At 31.0% G+C, this 13,735-nt stretch overlaps 1 protein-coding gene across 21 annotated transcripts in view; it reads right to left on the reverse strand.

Moving 5' to 3' along the window:
- The window catches only part of LOC129754341 (potassium channel subfamily T member 2), a 605,891-nt gene that overhangs the window by 76,492 nt on the left and 515,664 nt on the right, over nucleotides 1-13,735 (reverse strand). The window lies entirely within an intron of this gene.

A 13,735-nucleotide genomic window follows, 5' to 3' on the forward strand; every position in this document is an offset into this window, starting at 1 on the left:
GTTGGTGTTGAGTATCACGTAATATTAAAATAAGTGCTTAATATCAATGAGGATGAAACATTTCTTCACCAATGTTATGATGTAGTTTTCCATGCTATCTCAATATAAATCTTTCTTATATTCCTTTTCATAAAAATTATCCAAAGTAATTATATCGTCCCAAAAAGATGATTATATCTTCAGGGGAGAAAAAGGATATTTGATCCCATTTTCTTATTTTCATCATAATTATTTGGAAGAATCTAGCACATCGGCGTCTTTTGCATTTTCTGAAAGCGTGTAATTTCAAGTCAATATGCTTCGAAAATTAGAACGATACATGAACCTGTAGATGAACTAGAAACATTGTAGTGGGACGAAAATAAATCAGATCATTTCAAAGTAATAGGGGTTTTAAGAGACTTGGTCCTTTGTTAAAGGAGACTTGATCCTTTATTCAGAGTGCCCTAGGCAAAGGGCAAAAATCAAGCCAAACTCAAGAAAAAAGGTTCATTGATTATTTTTGGCTATACCAGTTCTCATTTCTCGGTTTATAAGTGTCAGATAAATAGAATTCTTAAGCTTGTCGACTACCCTGTAGCCATTACATACCTAAAGGCGCAAATGTCTAATTTTCAGATAAAAGCACTTTTTTGAGTCCTTTTCATCAGGCAATTATTGGATAAATATTGATAAATTCGTGCTAAGCAATGATCAAGGTCTATTCAGAAGAATAATAGATCTTATGGGTCTCTAGGGATCAATTCAACCAGCAACATACACAGTAAATTTTTGCCTCGATTTCCAGCAAAAAAAAATTGCTGGAAATGTTCAGCAATCCAATTTTTGCTGGAAACCAGCAATCGGTTTTCTGATTGCTGGATTTTTCAACATTCGGTTGTGTTCTTGTCATTTTTTGCTGAAAATCCAGCAATCGGATTTCAAATTGCTGGACATTCCAGCAACTGATCTAGTTTGCTGGAAAATCAGCAATCGAGTTGTCAAATTGGAGTCTGTTTGTTTTCGTACGCTGAAAAAGCTGAGAATTCACGAACTTTGAACAGATTAATCAATTATTCTTATTTTCCTCTATATTATAGCAACCATGGTCTGCAGACATCAAGTCAAGGGTGAGTTTACATTGGATAGGTAGATATTTCATGGAAGATACTAATCAAAACTTTATTTCAGGTGGTTATATAACACTTTGGCACAAAACTTCCACCCCAGAGCAGAGCCGGTTTTGATATATTAAAAAAAAAGTTTAATTTTGGAAATAAATACCTACATAATTGAAAAAAAAAATGGAATAATTCTCATTTATTGGTCATCATGGCACAGCCAGTATTCAATACTTAACCCTCCAAAGCCGTTCTTGTCAATATGACCCGAAGCGCACATTTCAAACATCTTTATCATCATTCCAATTTAATGATGAACTGGTAGTTTTGACAGACCAAGTATGTTCTATGAAAATAATGATCAAGTTAACTCCAAAAAATTAAAATTTGAGTTTTTAAAATCGGTTCATTGAGAAATGAAATACAGCTAAGCAAAGCCAAAACTGGATGTCGTTTTTTTAAAGTAAGACTTTTTTCTACCGGAAGATCTATCATAGCCGTAAAAACTTTCATTGGACCCCAACATATTTATACATTGTCGGATAGATGGATTCTTCACAATTTCAAACATCAATGAAATAATCAAATACAGAAAAGCTGTCAGAAGTTATGAGTATTTTAAAAATAAAATTGATTTTTCGGACTTTTAACTTTCTGAACCAGTTTCTGAAAACCTGGTAATACATATCGACTTTATTTTGAAATGTTGAGTTATTAGAATAAATTACCTTTACAATGAATTTAATATCATCAAAATCGGTTAACATTTACAGCCAGGAGAACGAAATCAAATTACAACTCATATTTCCCCGAAACGGATATGTAGCGAACGGCTTTGGAAGGTTAATTAAGAGTTGAAATATAAATTTGATACCAAATACAGCCGAATGTTTTGAAAGAAATAGCTAGTTTCCAGCAATCTGGATTGTTGATTTCCAGCAATTTGAATTGCTGGATTCCAGCACTAATGTTTGCTGATTTTTCCAGCAATTCAAATTGCTGGAAATTCTGCTGGAAAGTCAGCGGAACAAAAACCAGCAAAATTTTGCTGGTTTCCAGCAAAAAAAAAAATTGCTGTATATATTCAGGAAAACTTTTTTTTTAATGGAAAGTTTACTTTAGCTTTAAAAATATGGCGTTATGAAGTTATACTCTAATGATTGACATATTTAAATAAGTATTTTGAATGTAATTTTTTCATGTTGGAAACACTATGAATGAACAAAAAAAAATTTTTGCTGAATTTCCGTTGATTTGTTCAAACAAAGTTCAATAACTATTTTTTTTTAAATTTCATTGAAGTATAGATTAGGGTAAATGTACCCGACCTTGGCACCTAAGGCATGGTTTACCCTTTTTCAACATTTCAACCTTCCTGTTGAGTGCACCATAGAACATCCTTTGAAGAATTTACTTGCTAACTTGCTTAGAGTTCAACAAAAATATGTTTTCTCTATGGAACTTTCATTAATGTGAGCAAAATGCATGCAAAGTACTCACTGCGGTGCTCCAATTACTTGGCCGCCGTACCAATTGTTTGCCGTTTCGATGATCCGATTCTTGACCACCAGCAAAGTGCAATAGATCTTTACCAACAATGCTCAATTGACAGTTAACAGAATCGTTGGCTATTCTGAATATATGGCCACTGACAAAATGACGTCAGTTCTATGCGACGATGGAACATCGGGCTTCACTCATACAACAAAAAGGCTTTTTAAAACATTGATGAAATTTGGTTGGAAGGGAGGCACAAAATAAGCTTTCATTTAAAAAAGTCGAAAGTCCAGGATTTCCGCAAATATTTTTTTTTATTTTTTTAAAACTTTAAGCTTTTTACTCATTTAAACAAAGTGATGATTATAAACACCTCAGGTTGTTTCAGAATATTTGTGTATGAACAAGAATCATTGGTTTATGAGTGACAACCAAATCTTCATCAGGAGGACCGATTCAGAAACGAATTATGTCCGCGAGTGGTTTGAACTTACTCTTTTTTATGAACATTAAATCCTTTTGATGAAATCTTTACTAACATATTTTGTAAGCAAACTTTTTAAACTGAACACTTCAAAAAATGTCTCCATTATGTATACAGCTAGTTACTTATGAAGGATTAATAAAATCTGAATAAAGCCAATCAATCTAGGAAAAGTATTTCAGATGGCATGGGCTTATCTAGACTAGGCCAAGTTTTCAACGTAGAGTTTAAAAAAAAAGTTGGTGTCTTCCAGCTGCCAAAATATTGAGAAAACATATCCGTATCTGGCCCCGATTGATTCACATTCCCCGAAATTTTTGAAAGAGATTTCACAGTTCATCATTTTTGCGAAGTTTTTTGAGACAATTTCATCAAAATAAAAATCTTATACGACTTGAACGGGAGTAATACTGATAGGTTTGAGCCGTGTCAAATAATCGAATTATTTAAAAAAGGCCTTGAACGTGGTTGTTGTGAAAGTTTTTTTTTTTAACCTTCCCATGCCGTTCGCAAAATATCCGTTTCGGGGAAATTTGAGTTGTAGTTTGATTTCGTTCTCCTGGCTGTAAATGTTAACCGATTTTGATGATATTATATTCATTGTGTAGGTAATTTATTCTTATCACTCAAAATTTAAAAATAAAGTCGATATGTATTACCAAGATATCAGAAACTGGATCAGAAAGTAAAAAGTCCGAAAAATCAATTTTATTTTTAAAATGCTCATCACTTTTGGCAGCTTTTTTGTATTTAAGTGTTTCATTGATGTTTGAAATCGTCAAGAGTCCATCTATCCGACAGTGTATAGATATGTTGGGGTCCAATGAAAGTTTTGACCGCTATCTCAGATCTTCCGGTAGAAAAAAATCTAACTTTAAAAAAACGATATCCAATTTTTGCTTTGCTTAGCTGTATTTCATTTCCCAATGAACCGATTTTCAAAACTCAAATTTTAATTTTTTGACGTTAATTTGATCATTATTTTCATAGAACATACTTGGTCTGTCAAAATTACAAGTTCTTCAGTATATTGGAATGATGTTAAAGAGATTTGAAATGTGCGCTTCGGGTCATATTGACCCGAACGGCATGGGAAGGTTAATTTTGTTTCGATTATAGTCGTTTTATCATCTTTATGGCATTCGCGACTTAATCAACGTTGCAGTTGGCGGATCGTTATTGAAAAACTTATCCGGTACAACTGTGTTCGATGTTTACTCTTGGGCTCGAACTCTCGGACATCGGCTCAGGAGACAACAGACTTGCCAACTGAGCTATATCACAAGCCCTGTTGTGAAAGTGGTATTGTTACGTTGAATTGAAATATCTTATTTTAACCTTTCTCATCGATAAGATGTTTGAAATATTGGAAAAATTGCTTAGATTTTCTCATTTTTTTTGAGAAATGCCTTTCTTGAATGCTAACTGGACAAATTCAGGAATGCTAAGCCTAACGACAGATTCATTTACGACATTTCTGTGGTTCTGTGCATCATGATGTGTTGTCATTTATAAATCATTGTTTAAACTATTCCTTTTGAGTTTTTATAGACCATAAGTTGACAACTATCTTCAAATTGTGAAGTTTGGCTTCATAAAGTAAGAAATTGAAAAAATCCTTGAATGGTATTTTGAAATTTTGCCCTATGAATTTGTTAGCTGAGATTATGAGCTTCTAGCAAGAGCCATCTCGAATGCCCGGGGCGTTGCACAGTGGTTTGACACGCCAAATAGATTCCAAGAAAAAATTAGAACAAAAATCCAAAAAATTTAATCTGAGTAAATGGTTCCCAACCCAAACAATAGAAATCGATTCCAAAACTCAATTAATTATAAATTTTATATACTGAAGTCATAAATTGCCTTCGATCTAACAGTTTTAAGATAAGAAAAACATCTTAAGTCTTGTGAGTTGCTTGATTTCACTTAGTTTTTTTTTTATTTCAAACAACTGTGTTCTGTAGGAGACCACGTGGCATTTGCTCGGCAGACTGCAATGCAAATGCTGTTCGCACGCATACCAATTTACCTTCGATTCATGGTTCCCAAATAGCGATTTTTGCATTTTCAATGCTTGGATATGACTTTTAATTAGTCGAATCACTTATGTTCTACAATTTATTTCGAAGCTTAATTTGATAGAAACGGTCTTATCATAAAACCCAATTAGTATGGAAACATTTGTGTGTAGTTCTAAATGAATTTTTAGGAAAAACATCAGCCCAAAAATACCTCTTTAATCAACATGTATTTTTTTCAGCTTCCAACATTGGTGGTGTAGACATGTTGGCATGCCAAGAAAAGGACCATGCCAAAATAGGGCTCACTTACCCTATCGATTCTATATTCTAAATCTTAGATTCTAGATTCTTTATTTTAGATTCTTGATTTTAGATTCTAGATTTTAGATTTTAGATTCTAGATTCTAGATTCTAGATTCTAGATTCTAGATTCTAGATTCTAGATTCTAGATTCTAGATTCTAGATTCTAGATTCTAGATTCTAGATTCTAGATTCTAGATTCTAGATTCTAGATTCTAGATTCTAGATTCTAGATTCTAGATTCTAGATTCTAGATTCTAGATTCTAGATTCAAGATTCTTGATTCTAGTTTCTAGATTCTAGATTCTAGATTCTAGACTCTAGATTCTAGATTCTAGATTCTAGATTCTAGATTCTAGATTCTAGATTCTAGATTCTAGATTCTAGATTCTAGATTCTAGATTCTAGATTCTAGATTCTAGATTCTAGATTCTAGATTCTAGATTCTAGATTCTAGATTCTAGATTCTAGATTCTAGATTCTAGATTCTAGATTCTAGATTCTAGATTCTAGATTACAGATTCTAGATTCTAGATTCTAGATTCTAGATCTAGATTCTAGATTCTAGTTTCTAGATTCTAGATTATAGGTTCTAGGTTCTAGATTCTAGATTCTAGATTCTAGATTCTAGATTCTAGATTCTAGATTCTAGATTCTAGATTCTAGATTCTAGATTCTAGATTCTAGATTCTAGATTCTAGATTCTAGATTCTAGATTCTAGATTCTAGATTCTAGATTCTAGATTCTAGATTCTTGATTCTAGATTCTAGATTCTAGATTCTTCTGGATCCTAGATAATAGATTCTAGATTCCAGATTCAAAATCAGCACTTCAAACAGCAATCAAAACAGCACTTGTGGGCGCTGCTTGTGTGATTTTTTTCCCGTTCGGACGAAACCTCATGTGTTCGACCCATCCGTAGCTGTTTGTTGGTAGCAATGTGGCTTCTTCGTCACTTACTGCAAACAATCAGCTGGTGCTTGTGCAAAAAATCACACTAGTAGTTTGAAGCTGTCGATAACTCAATGCCCTAGCTTACATTTTCACCATCTATTCGTTTCTTCTAGTCCAAGCGCTCTAGCTTTGACCTTTCCACCTATCAATTTTCATTTCTGTCTTAATTGCTCTCTAATAAGAATTTCAATTTGCCGATTTGACCTAAACTTACATAAAAAATTCAGGATACTAGTTTCTAGATTCTGGATTCTAAATTCCAGATTCAAGATTCTAGATTCTAGATTCTATATTCTAGATTCTAGATTCTAGATTGTAGATTCTAGATTGTAGATACTAAATTCTAGATTCTAGATTCTAGATTCTAGATTCTAGATTCTAGATTCTAGATTCTAGATTCTAGATTCTAGATTCTAGATTCTAGATTCTAGATTCTAGATTCTAGATTCTAGATTCAAGATTCTTGATTCTAGTTTCTAGATTCTAGATTCTAGGTTCTAGCTTCTAGATTCTAGATTCTAGATTCTAGATTCTAGATTCTAGATTCTAGATTCTAGATTCTAGATTCTAGATTCTAGATTCTAGATTCTAGACTCTAGATTCTAGATTCTAGATTCTAGATTCTAGATTCTAGATTCTAGATTCTAGATTCTAGATTCTAGATTCTAGATTCTAGATTCTAGATTCTAGATTCTAGATTCTAGATTCTAGATTCTAGATTCTAGATTCTAGATTCTAGATTCTAGATTCTAGATTCTAGATTCTAGATTCTAGATTCTAGATTCTAGATTCTAGATTACAGATTCTAGATTCTAGATTCTAGATTCTAGATCTAGATTCTAGATTCTAGTTTCTAGATTCTAGATTCTAGGTTCTAGGTTCTAGATTCTAGATTCTAGATTCTAGATTCTAGATTCTAGATTCTAGATTCTAGATTCTAGATTCTAGATTCTAGATTCTAGATTCTAGATTCTAGATTCTAGATTCTAGATTCTAGATTCTAGATTCTAGATTCTTGATTCTAGATTCTAGATTCTTCTGGATCCTAGATAATAGATTCTAGATTCCAGATTCAAAATCAGCACTTCAAACAGCAATCAAAACAGCACTTGTGGGCGCTGCTTGTGTGATTTTTTTCCCGTTCGGACGAAACCTCATGTGTTCGACCCATCCGTAGCTGTTTGTTGGTAGCAATGTGGCTTCTTCGTCACTTACTGCAAACAATCAGCTGGTGCTTGTGCAAAAAATCACACTAGTAGTTTGAAGCTGTCGATAACTCAATGCCCTAGCTTACATTTTCACCATCTATTCGTTTCTTCTAGTCCAAGCGCTTTAGCTTTGACCTTTCCACCTATCAATTTTCATTTCTGTCTTAATTGCTCTCTAATAAGAATTTCAATTTGCCGATTTGACCTAAACTTACATAAAAAATTCAGGATATTAGTTTCTAGATTCTGGATTCTAAATTCCAGATTCAAGATTCTAGATTCTAGATTCTATATTCTAGATTCTAGATTCTAGATTGTAGATTCTAGATTGTAGATACTAAATTCTAGATTCTAGATTCTAGATTCTAGATTCTAGATTCTAGATTCTAGATTCTAGATTCTAGATTCTAGATTCTAGATTCTAGATTCTAGATTCTAGATTCTAGATTCAAGATTCTAGATTCTAGATTCTAGATTCTAGATTCTAGATTCTAGATTCTAGATTCTAGATTCTAGATTCTAGATTCTAGATTATAGATTCTAGATTCCATATCCTAGATTCTAGATTCTAGATTCTAGAAAATTCTTTTTTCAAGATTTTAGATTTTGATTCTAGATTCCAGGTTCTAGGTTCTAGATTCAAGTTTCAAGATTATAGATTCTAAAATCCAGAATCTAGAATCAAAAATCTAGAGTTCTAGATTCTAGAATCTAGAATCTGTGTAGAAGCTAGAATTAAGAATCTAGAATCTAGAATAAAAAATCTAGAATCTAGAATCTAGAATCTTGAATCTTGAATCTAGAATCTTGAATCTTGAATCTAGAATCTAGAATCTAGAATCTAGAATCTAGGATCTAGAATCTAGAATCTAGAATCTAGAATCTAGAATCTAGAATCTAGAATCTAGGATCTAGAATCTAGAATCTAGAATCTAGGATCTAGAATCTAGAATAAAGATTCCATATCTTGAATCTTGTATTTTGAATCCAGAATCTATAACCCAGAAACTAGAATTTAGAATCTTGAATCTTTAATCTTGAATCTATCTTCCAGAATCTAGAATCTTAAATTTAAAATCCAGATTTCGAAATCAAGCAACTTTCATCTAATATTTGGATTTTCAAGGCTATATTCCAGATTCTAGATCTTGATTCCAGATTCTAGATTCTGTATTCAAAATTCTAGCTCTTGATTCTTTATTTTAGATTCCAAATTCTAGTTTCTAGATTCCAGATTTTAAATTCTCTATTTTAGCTTCTAGATTCTAGAGTCTAGATTCAAGATTCAAGATTCAAGATTCATGATTCTCGGTTCTAGATTCTAGATTCTAGATGCTAGGTTCTAGATGCTAGATTCTAGATACAAGATTCAAGATACTATATTCTAAATTCTGGAATCTTGATTCTAGATTCCAGATTCAAGATTCTAGATTCTGGATTCTAAATTTTAGATTCTATCTGCCAATTTTTAGCTTCTAGCTTCTATATTCTAGATTCTAGATTCTATATTCTAGATTCTAGATTCTTGATTCTAAATTCTAGATTCTAGATTCTAGATTCTAGATTCTAGATTCAAGATTCTAGATTCTAGATTCTAGATCCTAGATTCTAGATTCTAGATTCTAGATTCTAGTTTCTAGATTCTAGATTCTAGATTCTAGATATTAGATTCCAGATTCTTGAATATAGATTCTAGATTCTAGGTTAAATTGTAAATTGTTTTCTATTTTTCCGTTTCAACAATGGGTTCAACATTATGAAATTTTTTTTTTCAATTTATATGTCCATTAAAAAATTTCAAAACTCTTCAAAAACATTTAAATTGTTTAATGTGAGCTGCTGGAATTGTACAATTCAAGCTCATCCAACTGGTTGCATTCTGCACATCACTATCTGTACTCGGTTTCTAAAATGTCACATCACTTGCAGCCTCAACTTGTCCGTGTCAAAGTGACACACACTTGTTTCCGTCCTGCCATCACGCTTGTCGTTTTCGTCGTCGTCGTTGTTGTTTTTGTTTTTGGTTGTTTTACTAGTTCCTACTCCTTTCGTTTTTTCTCTGATTTCCCTCTCCTAGGATTGTTTCGCTGAACCTTTTCCTTCGACCCCTTGCAGTTCTATGAATGGCAACAGATTTAATGTGAAACTTTGTCGTAGTTTTTTTTATTGTTTGGTCCGCTTTTAAGAGCATACAATTTGGCTCCATTTCCCTCACGTGGCTCATTAAAGTTGCCCTCTGTGGGTCATGTGTGTCCAAATCGTGTGAGCGAAGATTTCAGCATACTAGTGCTATAGTAGTACTTCCATATGGTATTACTATAATACATGCAATCATAAGAGCAGAAAACAAAAAAAAAACATCGGGCGAAAAAAGGATCCTCATGTTGTTGCTCCTTTTTTATAGTTGCTGCCAACGATGGCAATCCTGAAAGATAAAAATAGAGCCCGAGAAAGACGTCTCCCTTACTGGGCTGCTCCGAAACTGAAACTGAAGCTGAAGCTAGGAGCTATTAACACCAGCATTCCACTTAATTGATAAAATTAAACAAAGGCAATCAGTCCAAGTCCCATCGTCGACACGTCCGTCCGAAGACAAGTGCGCACTTTGCCCTCCCGAAGCGAACGAGAGCTGCTTGAATGTATGTGTGTTTGTGTATGTGTGTGTCCAGGGTAGTACTAGCTTTTTATGTATGTGTGTGAGGATTTCCCTTAGGGTTTTAAAGTTATTGCGAAGGATTTTGATGGACAAAGTTGAAGCTTTCAAAGCAAAACAGCACTTTTCAATAATTTTAAGGAGTGAATTTTTAATGGTTTGTTCTAGAATTTTTATTCTCCGGGTATTTACTATTTTCATTTTCCGTTTAGTTTTCCAACTAAGATTTTAAACTCTTCTTTCAATTTAACTAATCCATTGCAGACGATAAAAACGTTCATCCCTAATGAACACGTTACTTACCTTATTCCGATGTTCCGAAAATCAATTTTTGACTGGCATTTTGCACTTGACTAGTTTAATTGGAACGGAAATGCAAAATCTACTGAAGGAGTGAGATGTTGATTCAAGAGAGTGGAAAATGCCAAAAACTCGGAAACGGCATAATTGCTTGCAATTGAAATATACCGTCCTTGTCCATTGAGCGTTTAATGGCTTGAACTGATTTGCGGTTTCCTGAAATGAATGACAGAGCTATACAGATGGTCTTCACAAATTTGGACCAGAAAAAAAGTCAACACCTTTCCAGGGCTAAACTCTTGATAATTGCTTTCTCACTAAATCTAAGGGACTCACTGCTGCCTTTTTTTTAATGATCAAATTTCCACCAGAATATTCTTAATGAGAAGTTTTCGTGAAACTCCTAACACAAAATGTTAACAAAAGGGGAAAAGTAAGGAACAACTTGGAGGTACAAATAGCATTGACACTTTTTTTTATTATTATTAATTAACTAGCTGACTCGTTGTGCTTTGCTACACCTTCCAAAAATAAATAAGGTTTTCTTAAAGTTATATCAATTTTAATTTTTTGTATGCCAGGCATGATTTCAAATCAAATTTTAACATAGTTTAGAAGCAACAACTTTAAATTGAGGGTTGCAGCAATTGCAATTGCTGAGTTGCAATACATAGATAATTTCATATAACTTAAACAATTTAGGATCTAAAAGTTTTACTCTGATTTTATATCTTCATGAGTTTTTTTATACTAAGATAATTTAAATTTTTGTCATTTTTGTCATATTTGTCATTTTTGTCATTTTTGTCATTTTTGTCATTTTTGTCATTTTTGTCATTTTTGTCATTTTTGTCATTTTTGTCATTTTTGTCATTTTTGTCATTTTGGTCATTTTTGTCATTTTGGTCATTTTTGTCATTTTTGTCATTTTTGTCATTTTTGTCATTTTTGTCATTTTTGTCATTTTTGTCATTTTTGTCATTTTTGTCATTTTTGTCATTTTTGTCATTTTTGTCATTTTTGTCATTTTTGTCATTTTTGTCATTTTTGTCATTTTTGTCATTTTTGTCATTTTTGTCATTTTTGTCATTTTTGTCATTTTTGTCATTTTTGTCATTTTTGTCATTTTTGTCATTTTTGTAATTTTTGTCATTTTTGTCATTTTTGTCATTTTTGTCATTTTTGTCATTTTTGTCATTTTTGTCATTTTTGTCATTTTTGTCATTTTTGTCATTTTTGTCATTTTTGTCATTTTTGTCATTTTTGTCATTTTTGTCATTTTTGTCATTTTTGTAATTTTTGTCAATTTTGTCATTTTTGTCATTTTTCTCATTTTTGTCATTTTTGTCGTTTTTGTCATTTTTGTCATTTTTGTCATTTTTGTCATTTTTGTCTTTTTGTCATTTTTGTCATTTTTGACATTTTTGTCATTTTTGTCATTTTTGTCATTTTTGTCATTTTTGTCATTTTTGTCATTTTTGTCATTTTTGTCATTTTTGTCATTTTTGTCATTTTTGTCATTTTTGTCATTTTTGTCATTTTTTGTCATTTTTGTCATTTTTGTCATTTTTGTCATTTTTGTCATTTTTGTCATTTTTGTCATTTTTGTCATTTTTGTCATTTTTGTCATTTTTGTCATTTTTGTCATTTTTGTCATTTTTGTCATTTTTGTCATTTTTGTCATTTTTGTCATTTTTGTCATTTTTGTCATTTTTGTCATTTTTGTCATTTTTGTCATTTTTGTCATTTTTGTCATTTTTGTCATTTTTGTCATTTTTGTCATTTTTGTCATTTTTGTCATTTTTGTCATTTTTGTCATTTTTGTCATTTTTGTCATTTTTGTCATTTTTGTCATTTTTGTCATTTTTGTCATTTTTGTCATTTTTGTCATTTTTGTCATTTTTGTCATTTTTGTCATTTTTGTCATTTTTGTCATTTTTGTCATTTTTGTCATTTTTGTCATTTTTGTCATTTTTGTCATTTTTGTCATTTTTGTCATTTTTGTCATTTTTGTCATTTTTGTCATTTTTGTCATTTTTGTCATTTTTGTCATTTTTGTCATTTTTGTCATTTTTGTCATTTTTGTCATTTTTGTCATTTTTGTCATTTTTGTCATTTTTGTCATTTTTGTCATTTTTGTCATTTTTGTCATTTTTGTCATTTTTGTCATTTTTGTCATTTTTGTCATTTTTGTCATTTTTGTCATTTTTGTCATTTTTGTCATTTTTGTCATTTTTGTCATTTTTGTCATTTTTGTCATTTTTGTCATTTTTGTCATTTTTGTCATTTTTGTCATTTTTGTCATTTTTGTCATTTTTGTCATTTTTGTCATTTTTGTCATTTTTGTTATTTTTGTCATTTTTGTCATTTTTGTCATTTTTGTCATTTTTGTCATTTTTGTCATTTTTGTCATTTTTGTCATTTTTGTCATTTTTGTCATTTTTGTCATTTTTGTCATTTTTGTCATTTTTGTCATTTTTGTCATTTTTGTCATTTTTGTCATTTTTGTCATTTTTGTCATTTTTGTCATTTTTGTCATTTTTGTCATTTTTGTCATTTTTGTCATTTTTGTCATTTTTGTCATTTTTGTCATTTTTGTCATTTTTGTCATTTTTGTCATTTTTGTCATTTTTGTCATTTTTGTCATTTTTGTCATTTTTGTCATTTTTGTCATTTTTGTCATTTTTGTCATTTTTGTCATTTTTGTCATTTTTGTCATTTTTGTCATTTTTGTCATTTTTGTCATTTTTGTCATTTTTGTCATTTTTGTCATTTTTGTCATTTTTGTCATTTTTGTCATTTTTGTCATTTTTGTCATTTTTGTCATTTTTGTCATTTTTGTCATTTTTGTCATTTTTGTCATTTTTGTCATTTTTGTCATTTTTGTCATTTTTGTCATTTTTGTCATTTTTGTCATTTTTGTCATTTTTGTCATTTTTGTCATTTTTGTCATTTTTGTCATTTTTGTCATTTTTGTCATTTTTGTCATTTTTGTCATTTTTGTCATTTTTGTCATTTTTGTCATTTTTGTCATTTTTGTCATTTTTGTCATTTTTGTCATTTTTGTCATTTTTGTCATTTTTGTCATTTTTGTCATTTTTGTCATTTTTGTCATTTTTGTCATTTTTGTCATTTTTGTCATTTTGTGTCATTTTTTTTATTTGTGTCATTTTTGTCATTTTTGTCATTTTTGTCATTTTTGTCATTTTTGTCATT

The sequence above is a fragment of the Uranotaenia lowii genome, chromosome 3 (assembly GCF_029784155.1).
Source record: "Uranotaenia lowii strain MFRU-FL chromosome 3, ASM2978415v1, whole genome shotgun sequence".
In the NCBI taxonomy this organism is placed as follows: Eukaryota; Metazoa; Arthropoda; class Insecta; order Diptera; family Culicidae; genus Uranotaenia; species Uranotaenia lowii.